Source organism: Alexandromys fortis, unplaced genomic scaffold (assembly GCF_014885135.2).
Source record: "Alexandromys fortis isolate MF-2015 unplaced genomic scaffold, M_Fortis_MF-2015_v1.1 scaffold_23, whole genome shotgun sequence".
In the NCBI taxonomy this organism is placed as follows: domain Eukaryota; kingdom Metazoa; phylum Chordata; class Mammalia; order Rodentia; family Cricetidae; genus Alexandromys; species Alexandromys fortis.
Window position 1 is genome coordinate 1206098 of NW_026067907.1, and position 15353 is coordinate 1221450.

Below are 15353 nucleotides of genomic sequence, written 5' to 3' on the forward strand. Positions count from 1 at the left end.
TGATTGGTACTGAAGAGATTTAATTGGTCCTGTGTTTGTTTCAATTATGCCGTATTCTACTTCTGCAGTTAAATTGTTCTTTTCTTATTTGTTGTTCATTATCAAGCCAGTCTAATAGTGTTGAATACAGCATAATTAGACTTTTTTTTCCCCCTCAAAGGAGAGGTTATTTTCCCTCACGGAAAACACAGAATATTTTAAGACAATGTTTTAGTGTTGGCGGATATTTTTATCTGTAGTGAACTCATGAGGAAGCTAAGCCACTCACTAACAATTCTTTTGTCACCTGATGGAGCTGATCTTGCTTATTCTTGAGACCTCATCATCTTCCCATGACACATCTATGTTTGTGGCATGTGTGTGATTCTGTGGGTTGGCTCAGGGGCTGCAGCAGAGGGCTATGGCATGGAGGCTTGATGTGGACCCCTGAATCTGAACACATTCTAGCTGGAATGAGCAGTTTCTCGGCATCCATGGTCTCCTTGTCAGTCAGTAGCTCCTGACTCTGTGGGCTGTTGAAAGTGCTGAGAGTACCTTAGATAGCTGCTTTTATCGTGAGATAATTTTTGCTGTGATTTTCATTCCTTTCCTCTCAAGAAAGCATAATCTATATGCCAAGGGCCATTGTCATTGTCTAAGGACAAACAGCCTCTCATACATTTTAATATACATTTTTTTATATTGCAAATTTGTATTCTTAGAGAAAAGGGCTCAGAGGAACTGAGGAGATGGTTCAGTGGATAAAGGACCTGGGTTCGAGTCTCCAGCGCCCATGTAACCTGTAACCCAGATGGTGCTCTCTCTCTCCCTCCCCCACCTCTCGTGTGTGTGTGTGTGTGTGTGTGTGTGTGTGTGTGTGTGTGTACGTGGATTCCAGTAGCTCACTGGCCAACTAGCGCAGTCAGCTTCTGGTTCAGTGAGGGGCCTGTCTCAAGGAAGTGAGGTGGAGAACCATGGCAGAAGACACATGTCTTGCTTTGGCCTCTGCAGGCGTGGGCACAGGCTCGTGCCCACATACTTCCGTATACCTGTACACTCATATATCCCCCCCACGGAAAGGAAATGGTCTACATTTGGTTCTGAATCCAGTGCATGTTCTATTTTGAGAATTCCTGCCCTGGGTAATTTTCTTCTCTGTATTGATGTGCGCAACTGAGTCTAACAGGTAGCTAAATGCTATTTGAAAGCACGATTCATCCCTCCCGGCAAATCAAATATCGGAGGGATTCAATTCATTTGGGGGGAAAAAAGCATTTGGCTTTTTAAAAACGCTCGAACTATTCAAAACGTTTTATTGAATCACTTTTCCTTTCACCAGAAATCATAATAAAAACAATAAAGCTAAGGCTGCCCCTGCCATGCTTAGGTTATGTGATTATTCCTTGTATAAATGAAGCTTATTAAGCTTAATGTTCGTTAAACTAAAATCAAACATTCTATATAACAACTAAAAGACATCCTATTCCATGTGATCTGGGGGAGTTAAATTCAGACACATTTATGTATTTGGGTTATGTTAGGGCTAAACTCACTAGTCAATGGAAAACTGAAGACAATTAAGACAATTTATTCTAAACATGTTTAAATCATTACTTATGAGACATTTGACTTCATTTCTCCTCAAAGCCAATTTTGAGATTCTTCTCTTACCCAGCATGCACCAGTGTGCATGCACAGGAGGGCTTGAGGCAATGGCCAGAGAGGTCCCTTCTGGTCTTTTGCCTGCCGCCATTCTTATTCCGGAAAACCATCCTTTCTCAGATTTACAACATGAAAAAGATTTAACACATTAAAGCAACACAGCCAGTCGTTCAAAGCTATGTTACATAAAATATAGTAGATTTTATAAGCTGTTAAAAAAAAACAAAAGCGTTTTTAAAAGGAGGGGTCTGAATGCAGTGATAATGCGTTTGCTTAGCTCAACAAAGTTTTGGGCTCTTCCCCTAGCACTGGGAAGAAAAAGTAAATTTAAAATATTTTTAATCTCATATTTTTACTTCAACCTGCTTGTCTTTGAGTTTAAAAGAAAGAAAGGCAAATAAACAAAATCATGAGTGTTTAAAAGCCAACCATGTTGACTTACACTAGTTGTTTTAATACTTAGAAGGCTGAGGCAGGAGGATTACTGAGAGTTTAAGGCCAGTCTGGACTACAAAGTGAGACCTTGTCTTCATAAAACAAAACAAAACAAACAGGATTAAAGCCCTAGAGCAAACAAAATACAGCCAAGCCCCATAAACTAGTAAATCACTGCAGGAAATGCCAAGCAGTTTCCAGAAGGCTCACATACCTGAAGGGCTTTGGAGTCCGTGCAGGTCTCCAAAATCAGGAAGCTAATTTATCAGTGACAGGACTCGCTGAGTGGCTCCTTGCGTCAAGGAGTGAAAGAGAGAAGGTTTGGGAAGCGCTCACCGAAGAAACACCCTCATGCCAACTTCTTAGCTAATTTTGGGTGAGGAAAATTTATGCGTTCAGAGCATGCTTTCTTATTTTATTTTTCCAAGTCAACATGCCTGTCTAGACTCTGAGCTTTATTGCAAGTAAAGAGAAAACGGGCTGGATCACCTTAAAAAAAAAAGTCTCAGCTAATTGACCAGAGGCTTGTCCCTCTGCAAACATCTCTCTGTAGGCAAACGCTGAGAAAGTTGGAATCGGGCCTGGCAGGACAGAGGAAGGCCACCCCCTCCCCTATTATCCGGAGCAGAGTTTCCAATCACAGTCAAGCGGTGGTGCTAATTCCTTGCTTCTGAGACTGCATTTCCTAATTTCATGGTCATAACAGCCTCGGGAACGGCTTCTACCAAAACTGAAAACACAAGGCTCCATGCTCAGCAGCCCTGTGACGCCAGGAGAGGCCAATGTCCCCTCCTCTGCCATTCCCTAGCACAAGAAGGCAGTCTCTGGGGGACATTCTTCTCAAGCAGGTACTTCTATCTCTTCTCCATTTCTTTAGCTTCCCCCCTTTCTTTCTTTCTTTCTTTTGGCTTTACTGTGCTATTACGTGTAAGCAGGCTGGAGTCTCAAGAGCTCGCCTCCCCTGTGAAAATTTGTCCGTTTTCTTTCTTTCATTGCTCTAGGGATATTTTACAAAGTTTCTGGCAAACATTACCATGATGTTAGCGTGTTAAACCTGACCTTGGTGCCGTGGAAATACACTCTGGGAGCCACGTTCAGCTGAGTCAGAGGGCGACGTGGTTATCTTTTCTTAGTACAGCTCTGACAGGCTGCCTGCCTTCCCCAGATCACGTCTGTTTATTGGTCCCAGGTCTGGCTGTTGGAGATTCTGTGTGGCTGAAACATGCGCGAGCTTAAAAAGTTCCTGCTTAGACTGGCGTTGTACTTGCCTCAGCGCGACCTTGTTGCTTAATCTTTGGTGCCGTGACTTATGGGAGCTTGATCTCAGTAAGCGACCGGGATAAACCGTCATTTGTTTTTCCGAAGGTAGTTGGGTTTTCTGCAAAGCGATGCAATCTAGTAATTCATCTAGTCTTGAAGCTGCCCGGTGACCGTGGGCGAGTTCTGAGCCCCGTAGCTCAGACCTGAAAGTAGCCATGGGTGACTGGGTTTTCTTTCTTCCTTTCTTCTGAGGCAGGGTGATGTGGATGTTGAGGATGGTGCCACACAGTGTGTGCCACTCGCTAACGACGGGGTAGTGACAAAAGGCAGGGAAGGAGACTTTCATTTTGGCCACAGGAAAGCCGCCCGTTTCCTGTAATGGAAAGTCTCGTGCTTGAAGAAGAATTTGCCAGTGTTCGTTCTCTCTGACTTGCCTACAAAAGCCTAGATGGTTAGAATCCATTTAAAAACTTTTTTTCTTTTTACCTAATAGAAGGGTTGGGTTTTATTAAGATGTTTGATTGCGGCATGAAGTACCACTCACGGGTGCCAAATGTTTTAAAATTAGCTTCTTGGGCCAAATCTAGGAGATTTATAGAGCACCTCCACCCACAAGGCTGCTGGGAAATGTATTGAGTTTTGAATTTGAAACAATAATGGAAGCCGAGAGGGTGGAAAGTGAACCTGTTTAAATTTATTTTTTAAAAAGTCAATAGGGCGGGGACCTCTGTGATCTGAGGTTCAGCCCCTATTTCTTTTCTTTAAAATTCTTTTCTCTTCCCCCCCAACCTAATAAAAAGACAAACGTTTTGCTCTTGTCTTGCTAATACTCCAAGAAGGCCCCATTCTTGTTCTTGTGTAGATATAAGACTGTAGCAATTGGATCCAATCTTGTAGTGATTGGTAGATTTTTGTCACAGAAGTTAGAAATAAAACTGACCCAGGTGTCAGAGACAGGCCAGGCAGGAAGAAAGGCAAAATATTGGCTGTGATTATCAGGGTTTGTGAGTGCGTGGGCTGTGTTGCTTTGACACTTGCATGTAATTGTTCAGTTTTGTGGCTCATGACAGGAAAGGAGGAGAAGCAAGCCCTAAAGAATACATTTGCTGTGACAGCAAAGTCAGACAACTATCTTTTCTTTCAATGATCGCAGGCTTTCGTTCAGTTGTGGGCTCAGAACCACCTGCCATCCAGGCACCCATCTGCCTTCCTCCAAACGGAAATCCCCAAACCCCTATAGACATTACAGCGGGTACCTGCTGAGCCCACTTGCTCAGAGTGATTGCTTGACCTGAGGCCACGGTTGAGTTTCAGTTTGCTCCATGGATACAGGGGAGGCTGTAACGGAAAACAGCTTGGATAAGACCATTATGCCTTTGGTAAAACGCATAGGAGATGTAGTCCTGCCCATCTACCTCTGCCTGGGCTCTCTGGCTGTTTACTGAGACAGAGATACCACCTAAGAGACTCCCTGTGAGTCCCTATGAGACACAGGGACTAACCGTGTGTGTGTGTGTGTGTGTGTGTGTGTGTGTGTGATATGATGTGTGCAGGGTGGGGGTGGGGCTTCTGTGGTCCATAGTACACATGTGGCGGTCAGAGGACATCTTTGTGGAGTCACCTCTCTCCTTCTATCTTTCCATGGGTTCTGGGAATTGAACTCAGGTCGCCAGGCTTGCACAGGGAGTACTTCACTCTGCCGTACCCACCCCTCTGCCCATGCTCTTTGTAAAAAAAAAAAGGCCTCTACAGGTAGCTTTTGCTAAAGATGGTGATGATGACGGTAATTTTGCCTCTTAAAGCGACATCCTAGTAATCTTTTTTTTTTTTTTTGATCATCTCCTGAGACCGCAGCAGCGAAACTGCATGGTCTCAAGAACTGCACGACTTTCTAGGAGTCTACTATTTTTGTTCTCCTCTGAAAGTCCGTGATTTTTAGAGATCCAAGGAGCTTGAGCTGTCCGCCCATCCCTAGATATATCCTGCTATCAAGCGTATTCCGCTGTCTAGGTTGTCCACCTCGGTTAACCTTTCGGTGAGGATTCACAGGTCCAGGGAAAGTGACCAAGTCCCCGCCTTAACTCCTCCTACTTCCTAGCTGTGCCATTCAGGGCCACGTTCCTCACCCTTGGCCTCCAATCTCTGCCAGGAAGGGGCAGTACGAGAGTTGCTACCAGGTGTCCACTACATGGGCTCAGTGAGCTTGAAGCACGCATGGAACTACTTGCAGCCTTCACGTTTTAGGAACTCAATATAATGCTTGTAATAATATCAGAATTCAGAGATCAAAGACAACAAGGTTATGAGTTCAAGCTCAGCCTAGGCTACCCAGTAGTAAGTCCCTGTGCTACTCGACTGTCCCCACCCAAAGGAAAGAAAGAAACTCAATACGGAGAAGTTTTGTCATTCTAAGTGTGGTGCTCAGTAAACGTCCTTTGAATCCATGGATAGATCCTACGGGCGGCTTCCTAGATGCGAGAGACTGATGTCCACCCAATTGCAACACCGAATTTGTTCTAAAAACATAAAAGGGAGCTATTCCTGCCAACTGAGCATCACACCTGCCAAAAACATTACTACTTTGTGATCCGTAGGGAAAGAGAAGATGGAATGCCCCCAAGGCCCAGCTCTTCATCTCTCTATCGCCCCTTCTTTATATCTCTAAGTAGGGTCACCCCTTTGTGAGGAACAAGGTCTTGCTGAGACAAGCCTTTCTGAAACCATGCGATGCACGCTTTGTGTCTGCCTTCACATTGCAAGGTCAGGCGGAAGGGCGAGATAGATGCGTAGCTCAGAGGAGCAACTGCTTCTTTAGCACACATGAGATTCTGGGTTACTTCCTGGCGTCATTCCTCCCAAAGAGAAGGGCTTTGATCTGCTGTTGGGCAAATGCTCCCACTCTATGCCCACACGGTTTGGATGCTGAGTTTCTAATTCAGGCTGAGGACCTAAGATGGGCTCTCCAGTACTGGTCCTGTTTAGTGCCACAAGCTTGCAATAGTAACTGTATTATAATCCGACTTTAATTCTCGAGGGTTAGGGAGCTCTCCTGTTTTGCTTCACATCGTTGATCCCTCAGTGCTGGAACGTGCAATGCTTTTCCTTGTTGTCACATTTAACTCTCACACCAACCCAGCTCCCCAGCAATCATATGACTCCCATTATACAAAGGAGGAAATTAAGGCTTCGTACAAATAAATGATAGGGTCCCACACAGTTTCCAAGGTGGCAGCCTAGTCTTAGGAGACAAAAGTCCACCTAATGTTCAAGCCCACGCTATCATCAGTATTTGATAGCAAATATTTGTTTCTGAAGCATTTTGCCGTTATGAACCTTGTCCTGGAGCAGCAAACTGAGCTCTTATCCCAGGAGATAGCATACTGCCCCAAGGTCCAGTCTCTCTGCAGTGACAACACCCGACTTACAGAAGTTTCGTGGCTCCTGATGCAAATTCAAGGTGATAACACATATGCACGTTCACCTTCATCAATGCAGACTGTTGCGTGACATGCGCAAATAATTACTTAGCTGTATTGTGAAATCCTGCGAGGAAAGAGAGCAAGGTTTGAGGTTCAGTGTGGTGCTAGGGAGTGCAGTGTGAGGCGGTCTCCCCTCCCCTCCCCTCCCCTCCCCTCCCCTCCCCTCCCCTCCCCTCACCTCCCCTCGCCTGGGAAGAGCTCAGGGTGTGCAGACAGAAGTGTGAATGGAGGGAAGCCTTGGAGGTGCCATAAAGCTCCCCTGTGAGGTGGGGGTGGCAATGAGGTATTGGAAGAAGTCAATCGTCTTCTTCCTGAGGTGCCAGATGTTCTCGGGTGGGAGATGACAGGGGGCTAGGTGAAGCTCTGCCTTTTCTAGTGCAGAAGCTGTCAAATGGCTCGTTGGTTATACCCTGTCACTCCATTTTCTCGACTACGGCCTCTAGAGATGTGATCTGACTCTAGCCTCTCACTTAGAGTCAGCAATTCTCAGTTCTTTGGGGGTTCTCCTTGCTGAGAATAGACATTAATGGGGCACAGTCTTCCTGCCTTCCTTTGTTGCCTTAAAGACAGTCACATGGCCTTTTGGTCACTGCTCATGGGAAGCAGATGAGGCGGATGGAGAGGAGATAGCGGTGCTGGGACCTCAAGCTGCATGAGGTTGGTCAGCTTGCTAAGTGGCTGGTGGCCCTGGTTGCTGCCCTTCTTTGGAGTGTTGTTGACGATGTTGTTGTTAAGATTTCTTATTCCTTGGTTCTTGTCAAACCATTTGCTTGTTTGGGGGCATCTGAATTCTATAAATGGACCGAATCGGGTTAGGGTTAGGGGTGACCCCCTTCTCCATGTGCTTCAGAAGAGCCACCCTGGTCCTTCTGCACATGGGACGTACATGTTGAGACCCTTCCTCCCTCTGTGCTCCCCGAAAGAATCTCATTGGGGTATTTGCTTTGAGAATTGTGATAAATATTCTTAAGAACTTGACAAGGAACTTTAAGCCCCTCTGTAGGTTGATAGTCATCTTTTGAACTCTGTTTTTTATTTGCTACAATCAATAATTCATTAGGATTTGCTTTATTAAAACATCACAAAGAGAGGTAACCTCGTAAAGCTGGTCATATCATGAATACAAGAATCTGGTTTTGGGCTGGAGAGATGGCTCAGAGGTTAAGAGCACTGCCTGCTCTTCCAAAGGTCCTGAGTTCAATTCCCAGCAACCACATGGTGGCTCACAACCATCTGTAATGAGGTCTGGTGCCCTCTTCTGGCCTGCAGGCATACACACAAACAGAATATTGTATACATAATAAATAAATAAATATTTAAAAAAAAAACAAAAACAAAAAAAAGAATCTGGTTTTGCATCTTTTTGTGTAAAGCTATGTCACATATGTAAATTCTTCCCCAATAAGTGATTTTTTGGAAACCCCATTTGCATGGAATCTCTTATTGGAAAAGATGTAGTTCAATTTGACTTGCTTATTAAATTCTTAATTTTTCCCGGGAATAGGCAATAACCATAAAGCCCTCCTGTGACTCATTAAACTCTGTGCTAAAGAATTTGCTGCAGACCCGACAGGGAGCCCCGGGTGCCAACATGGGGCTTCTGCTCAGGGCTGCATAGTTGTACTCTGGGAAGGACCTGGTACCCATCCGTGTTCGGGATGCAGTGCTGTGTTTGATTGAACGCAATGCATTCTTTGTTCTCGAGAAGATTTTTAAAAATCAGATGTGAAAGTTTAGACACATACCATGATGCTTGATTTCTCCAGACTGACTGTGACATGTGCTTAATTAATTGAGTAGGAAGTGAGGTATCTTTGATAGGGATGAGCTCCGTGGTGTGGAAGCACCCAGAGGAGAAGTTAATTCTGATTGGCATAGAGGAGTTTGGGACAGGAAGTGACACTTGGCCTTCACCCAGAAAAAAGGGCAATGGTGCCCTAGGAAGATGTTAGGGGGTGGAAGACTCTAATCCAAGGTATGGAACAATCACTTAGGGGAATAAGGAGTTGGTCTTAGTGGAAGACAGGTAGAAAGTATGCAAGGGGGAGTTAGCAAGAATTTAGGACTGTGGAGTTAAATGCCATTCTAAGGACTTCGGATTTCATACTGTAGGCATTAAAGATTTTTGTGCGAGGTTGTAATGAAATGATGCCTTCACTTTGGAAGTCCTGTGCAGATTGAAGTTTTTAGTTGAAGAGTGAGCACATCAATTTGAAGGTGATTGGAACAGCTCAAGAGAGGTGAACTATTAATTTAAGTGGACGACTTCAATTGGGCAATTTAACAGATCTTTTAAGGACTCAATTTTCAAATTACAATTGTTGATGGAGGTTAAAAGAAAGGCTTTCAAAATGGTTAATAGAGAAGTGGGATGGGTATCAAAAGATGTCGCTACAAAGTGGCCCTTGTGATGCAAGCCTTCATCCCCAGATACTCAGGAGGCCGAGGCAGGAGGATCACTCACACACGGAAGATCTCAGTGGGTCACAGAATTAGTTCAACACCAGCTGTGAAATTCGATAATACCATTCTCAAAATGATAAGTTAGGAAAGGGTGGGGAGCGTAGTTTTGTTGTAGAGGGCTTGCGTAGAAGCCCTGTGTTCAATTTCCAGTAACAGATAGCCAGACACGCATGCACACTGAGTACTCTGTTATCTCCATAATGGTAAGATGGGTCTAACCACAGAGCTGATATAAGACTGTGTTCAGGGATCACTAGCGACTAAATAGCACACTTCATATGTGGGATTGTTTTATGGCAAAATAGTTTCATTTGGATCAGCTATAGATTCATAGCCTAATAGCTCCTTTTTGTATAAGACGGAGGCTGCTGCAGTTATTATAATTTATTCATACTTGTCAAACATGTATTCTACATTGAGTTCTTGAGCTACTCTCTGACTTCGGAGGCCTAATTCCCTAGCAAATGGTGGAAGGCATGGCGCAAGGGGTGTGATTCCCATGTTGGTACCAAATTACGCTTCTGTCTTCAGCAGCTTCCGTTTGGAACAGCAAGTTAAGCCCATTAGCATATGCACAGTTAAGCCCATAGGTGCCTGTCTGGGAGCGGAAGATGGCAGATGCTTTCGGAGGCTCTGTTTGGGAAGGGAGCCTGTTAAACCTCTTGTCACTGTTGGCAATTTCAGACTGCTGGAGTTTGGAGCCAAGGGCAGCGATTGGAGGGCCAAAGAAGAGGAGTGGAAGGAGGCTGTCCTTTCCCCCTTCCTCTTCTTTGCTGTCTTTTAAAGGAGGAGGGTATTGTAAAGGTTAGGGTGGCGGTTACGTAAGAAAACAAGGCAAGGGTTTATTAGGGACAGGAGTCGGCAGGAAACACTAAGCACATTCAGTACCAGTTAGAATGAACCTTGAGGGTTGCTGAGACGTGCTGAGAGCGTCCGTGGTAGCTGATGCCTGACTTTCCTGTTTGGAGCAGGGACGGACATACAGGGGAGCGGAGACATGGTGACACTCTTCGGGATGAACATTGCTTTGGTGTCCTGCCCTCCAGCCCACTGAACTTCACAAATCAAAGGAAGAGCTGCTTCAAATCTAGTTAGCAACAATAACAAGAAAAGATTCATAGAAAAACGTTTTCTAGGAAAGGAAAAAACCAGAAACCAAAAGTCAGCTTACTGTAGCGCTCATGTTGCATAAGCAGGATTCAAGTGCTGGGTTATTAATCACCCAGAACAGTTCACAAATTATTGTGTCCAGATGAGACAGGCCCCGGGTCTCCTGTCTCACCATCTGGACCCTGTCCACCCCACTCCTCCCTCAACACTTGGAGTAGAAGGGACATTTAAACGTGCCAATTTTCTCCTTGTGGGAAGCCTTGTTGTTTGTTGAGCAAGGAGAAGGATTTACGTTATTACACAGAAGAAGGCTGGGGGCTCTCCAAGGCCTTAATTTGTTGGTAGGAAATCCTAGCATCTACTACCACTTCTATTTGGAACTTGAGTACCTCGGGCAGGTTTGTAGATATATAAAAGTATGGTTATTAGGCTGCACTTGACTTCTTCATCCAGTTCCTCAGCTCAAAATTTATTGCCTGCTTTTTTTTTTCCTTTTTATTTATCAAACCTATCCTCAGAGGAGAGGTATTTTCTGTAGCCACAAGAAAACATCTGTGAGCTCAAACCTTAGAGGCAAAGAGCCAGTGAGAACATTTGGCATGTGAAGCTCAGGTTACAGGAGAAGAGAATTAATCAAGGAAACCCTTAAAACTACGAAGAAGGCAAGTCAGAAATGTCTCTTATCGCTGGCAGGCTGAAGTCCTGAGTTCACAGTAATTAAGAGATGTCAGAATCCACAATGAATCAAGTAGGAGTGTCGTATTCTGGTAACTTTGGAAGCTGGTGTCAGTCCTGACTGCCAGGATTTATGGTAGATTATATAATGGAATCCCGAGTTCTGAGACTTCAAAGGAAAATCCTGGCTCTTTTGCCACTCACTCTCTTAGGTCAAGCCTACACAGCAGCGAGCCAAGTGGAGGGTTGAGTAGTTATCTGAAGTAGGCGGTAGAGACGGCCAAACCCGATAATGTATAACCAGAAAGTTGCTGTGGAGGGAGAAGCGTGGACTGAAATAGGATAAAGAGCGAGGGTAGAATGCCAGGAAACTTGGTCAATGTCCACAGTCCAGCTCCAACAACAGCCAGTGCCTTGCTTCACATAGTTGTTCAGAACCAGTCTAAAACACCAGGGCAGCATTTAAAAGTTTATTACTAAGGTGGTTGCACGCTTGTGCAAGTTTTTTTTTCCATATCAATGATATTATTGGTGATTGTGTCTAATCCTAAGTCTCTCTGGTGAATGCAGCTCACTCTCTCAGACGCTGGGTGGAAGTGGAGAGGGAGCCCGCACCATCTAATTTAACACAGGGGAAAGGTTTCTTGCAGAAAGTTGTTGAGCGTCATCTTGAATTAGCTTTTCTCCCATTCACAGTGCACGTGCTTTTCCCATTGAAAACACTGCTGCTTTCTAGCACTCGGGGTTCATTATGTTTCATGCAACACCACAAAGAGCAACACGACACCAGTAAAATCTAGTGGCCCTACAACAGCCGAATATAGATGAAGCGGAAGAAAATGACTGGAAAAAAAATAACTTCAGGAGAATGTTGGAGGCCCTTAAAGAGGAAATGAGAAATTCCCTCAAAGAAATTGAAGAAAAGACAAACAAAAAATTGGCAGACATCAACAAATCCTTTAAAGAAACCAAGAAAAAGCAATCAAACATAGGAGAGACACTATTCAAGACCTGAAAACTGAAATAGAGACAATAAAGAAAACATAAGCCGAGAAAATTATAGAAACAGAAATCATGAGAAAATGATCAGGAACCACAAATGCAAGCATAAACAGCAGAATACATGAAATGGAAGAGAGAATCTCAAACGCTGAAATACAATAAAGGAAATAGACTCATTGGCCCAAGAAAACATTAAATCTAACAAAAGCTTAACACAAAATATCCAGGAAATATGGACACCATGAAAAGACCCAACCTAAGAATAATAGGTTTAGAAGAAGGAGTTCATCATGTTTATATGTCTGTATCATTTTAATTTCAGTAGAACACAAGAAAGAAGCGTACAAGCACATAGAACAAGGCTTGAATTACATTAGTTCACACACACATACACACACACACACACACGGTAGAATCAGTGTGGTGTTTGCTTCTTCTGTTTGATATGGAAACCACAAACCACTTAATTTGAGCAGGTGTTTCCCATCCTGAAATACAGCCATTGACCCACCGTTGTTCTGTATAAATCTGTCAGTGTGGACCGGCTACTTCCGAGGACTCATTCACTAGTAGATGGTCCACTTGGTCTCTTTTAATTTGGGGAAAAGTTTTTGAGTAAGGCCCACTGTCTCTTGTGATTAGGAAATAAAGATATCCTAACCTTTCAGATGGACCAAATATTAGAAAGGCAAACAAGTTTTCCCACTCGGCTGTATCTTGTACATTTTACCCATAACCCAACACTTTAAAAACGTGAACTTGGCACCATTCTTTTTTTTTCTTTCAGAAGCTCAGGATCATATTTGAAATGGCCCATGGATGTGGTCATAATATATTGTATGAATGTATGAAACTGTCAAGAAATAAAAAGACGGAAATGTTTTGAAATTGGAAGTGGCTTCGTAGCCTTGTGGTCACGATGTACTAACAACCACAGAATTGTTAAATGAGCAAATTGTGTGCCAAGTGAATTACTAACCAATAAGGATTTTATTTAAAAATGGCCAGGGAAATATTTCTGAAGTACTCCTAAAGAGTCTGTTGAAATCTCTTGTGATAAAGTAACAATGCAAGAACAATTTTGTATCCAAGATAAGAAAGCTGTGAGGGTAGTGAGCTAAACTGTATCCTGGGTGGTATCGCAGTACCCGCCCTTAGCTCTGTGCAGTGAACACACTTCCACCCTCTTGTCATGTCTGTGTGTGCACAGCTGAAGAGGTGTGTTCTGGACCCGAATGTTTGCTTTCAAATACTGTGGGCAATGGGTTTTGGTTCTAATGGTAAAAATAGAAGTCATCCCAGGGGTCTGAGTTCAGACAGTGAGTCCTGGCATGTGCAAGAATGAATCAATGTTACCAATGTTACTAACTATGTCAGTGGTCAAGAATGCATGTCCTACTTAGTTTTTGTCTTTACGTGTGTTTGTGTGTGCTTGTATGTTCACATGTGTATGGACTCACTGTGTATGCAGGAATAGAAATCTGGTTTTTACACTTGTGTGTCAAATATTTTCTCCACTGAACCCTCTCCTCCAGCACACTGCTTTGTGTGCATTCATGGTGTGTGTGTGTGTGTGTGTGTGTGTGTGTGTGTGTGTGCACATGTGCCTGCATACTCGTTCATGTGCAAGTATTCAGGTGCAAGTGCATGTGTGCACATGCGTGTGGGCATGTGAGGACAAAGTCAGTTGTTGTTCCTCAGGTGATGTTGGTTTTTCAAGTCAGGATCTCTCATTGACCTGGAACCTACCTAAGGGATCCACTGTCTTGCTCTCTCCAGTTCTGTGATTACCAACATGTGCCACCATGCCTGGCTTATTTTACATGGGTTCTGGGGCATAGAACTCAGGACCTGATACTTAAAAGTCAAGTATTTTACTGGCTGGGTGATCAGTTTAGCCCTTTTCTTAATTTTGTGCGTGAATGTAGTCAAGGAGTTGGATATGAGCTGATATTTGGAACTTTGAGACACATTCGTTTTTAATCAGCTTGTTTCGTTGAAATGGAGGTCCCAAACCGGCATTCACCAATGGAATCCTTTGAAATTACCCGGATCTCTTCTGCCTTCCTGTTAACAGACACAAGGAGGAGGTTGCCCGCAGAGGCACAAGCATAAGCATCTTTTAATATAATTTGTGCCTTAGCATTCGGTCTCAGCTTGGCTCTCCCAGAAAGGATGCAAATAGTGATCTCAGTGGAACTGCCAGGAGATAGGTGTGGACGTGCTAGTTTCTCCTTTTTGTTTCTTGGCTTCTTCCTCGCTACAGAAAGCCTAATCCAGACGCAAGTGTGGGGAGTGAGTTTTCAATGCTTACTGCCTTGAATAGCATTCCGCAGTGACTTGAGTTGAAGTTAAGAACCACTGGCCCTGTGTGGTTGAGCCTTCTTCCCTTTCCTTCTCTTTTGTCTTCTCTCCCCCTCCTCCATCTTTCCCCTTTTCTTGACGCCTGGTCTCCTCTCTGCCTTTTCCTTTCCCTCTCCTTCTCCCCTCCCCTCTCCTCCTTTCCTTCTCCCCTCCCCTCTCCATTACTCAGTTACCTTCCCCCTCTGACTTGTCTCTCTTCTTCCCTCCTTTCCTTTTTTCTCCCCTCTCCCACTTCCCTTTTCTTCCTTCCTCTCTCCATTTCCTTTCTAGGCAGGCATGGGATCCAGGGTCTGGCACCCTCAGGGAGGCTGCTCTACCACTACCGAGCTACAAGCTGTGTCTCTCTCCAGCCCTGATTTTACCCAACTACCAGGGAGAGTCACCATGAGGACTGCCTGCCCCAAATACAGATGTTTTGAAACCTTTTAAATTGTATTTCTCTCTTCCTCTCAAAGCTTTACAATAGCTGCCAGCCAGTGAAAACCTTTCTTTCTTTGAAGTCCCTGCCCTCTTCCATTGCTAATTGAGCGACCCTGGTTAGAAGGGCATGTGTGAATTTTTTAACCCTAAAGTGGAGAACAGACTTTTACTCCCAGTTGCTACCTCACCACAGCCTCTCAATAACTGAGAGCCTGCTGCACTGGACTTCATTCTCAACTTTTAATTAGTTCTTTATTCTTAATTGTTATTGAGTGAGAGCTTGATACAAGAACGTATGTCTTGTAGGTTGACCAGCAGCTGTTCCGCGTGTATTGTGGACACCGGTCACAGCATTTTTTTTTTTTACTTAAAAATTAAGACCGAAAATGTCTTAGGAACTTTCAAATCCGTCTCTCACTTCCTCACAGAGCATTTTTGAAGCGGCTCACAAACCTCTTGGAAGGCTATGCCTCTATTACAACAAAAGTCCACATTGTCACCACG

The 15353-nt window shown here is 44.1% G+C and overlaps 1 protein-coding gene and 1 long non-coding RNA gene across 3 annotated transcripts in view; one reads left to right on the top strand and one right to left on the bottom strand.

Moving 5' to 3' along the window:
* The first annotated feature begins 2612 nt into the window (after positions 1-2612).
* The window catches only part of Esr1 (estrogen receptor 1), a 343514-nt gene continuing 330773 nt past the window's right edge, over positions 2613-15353 (top strand). For both annotated transcript variants that reach the window (XM_050135642.1, XM_050135643.1), the window contains exon 1: positions 2613-2924. The gene's annotated coding sequence lies outside the window, so the exon portion shown is untranslated. The remainder of the gene's footprint in view (positions 2925-15353) is intronic.
* LOC126497560 (uncharacterized) lies at positions 3420-6835 on the bottom strand. The gene is made up of 3 exons (XR_007590648.1): positions 6762-6835; positions 4593-4674; positions 3420-3709 (listed from the first exon to the last, which is right to left on the bottom strand). It is a non-coding gene; the product is annotated as an uncharacterized lncRNA (long non-coding RNA).